The following is a 1,392-nucleotide window of genomic DNA, read 5'->3' on the forward strand; positions in this document are numbered from 1 at the left end:
AACGTGTTATTTAAATGTGGTCATTAAAAGGTCAGCAGTGATTGTGTTAATAGTAACATAACAGATTAATATAACATTCAGATCAGATGAGGCGTCTAATTCCAAAAAGCGATAAGTCCACATTTGGTCAAAATCGAGAAAAAAATACGCACGTATTCTTTTGTATAATTTTACACAATATGTATTGATCTATAAATTCCAAAACGCGACAAAACCCTACGAAAAAATATATGTGAAGTCTCGATTTATTACAAAAACCGCCTAGTCCGTTTTTCATATTATTTAAATCATGGTTGATTTCGCACGTCTTTAAGACAACCAATAAGGGAACGTTTAATATAGGAAATGGCGTCTCCCATGCTGTAGCATCCGGTAAACTCATAACAGTGCCACGGAAATATGTGCCTTATGCGGAATAGATTAAAAAGTGAGGTACAAGTAGCGCTACGTCCAATTTTATTTTGCCTATATTTATTACATTTAAGAGTTTATCGGCTGAAACAAATTGCCATTTGGTTCTTATTTCGATATATAATACAACGGAAAAATAATCTCACGTGAAAACAATTAATAATTGAAGCTTCAAACATAAAAACGTTGTTTCCCGCAAATATCGAATTGTGGACCTGTCGCTTTTTGTAATTAGACGCCTCGGATAACGATTTTGGGGACTGCGGATTATGCATCACTGCCGTATTGCATTGAGATCAATTTCATTCCTAAATAAAACAAAACATATAAGGGAAAGACAGAAGATAGCAGGTAGGTAAGAAAATTAAATCGGACACAGGGCTCCTGCATCAGAACCCAATGCCTTATGCACTGGACTACGAGGACTTGGAGCACTGGATGGTAAACTCCTGGACGTGAATTCCCCTCCACAGTGACCTGCTGATTTTTCTAACCACGGCCGGTGTAAATACAACCGAAGGAGAAGATTATATTACTATAAACTTTAATTATTGTAATTTAAACAAGTGTAATAAACACAGAAATCTCATTAGACTCTTTATAGTTTGTTATAACTGTATATTTTTACATTATTTTTTATTATCATATAAAAATGCATTTTTCTTTCTTCGAAAATCTTTTTAGTACCCACTTAAAATCAATTCACGTGAAATGAAAAAAAAATGCATTTTCTTTACTACGTAAGATGAACACTTTAAACGGCCATAAAATCTTGCCACTTGCCGAGTTTCACAGTCGATTAGTCTACATTTCAAATTGGATTTAATATTATTTTGTGCGGTGAATTTTCAATATCACTTCACCTCCCCAGCCACCATTACAGATCGTTTTTCAGCGAGTCAATAATTCAGCTTTTTATGCGTTACTGTAATGTACTTTTTAAAATAGCTCTTTTCACATCAACCTCATAATAACTTCAAA

Source organism: Rhyacophila brunnea, unplaced genomic scaffold (assembly GCF_057557595.1).
Source record: "Rhyacophila brunnea isolate RB1 unplaced genomic scaffold, BYU_Rbru_1.0 scaffold_22, whole genome shotgun sequence".
Classification (NCBI taxonomy): Eukaryota; Metazoa; Arthropoda; class Insecta; order Trichoptera; family Rhyacophilidae; genus Rhyacophila; species Rhyacophila brunnea.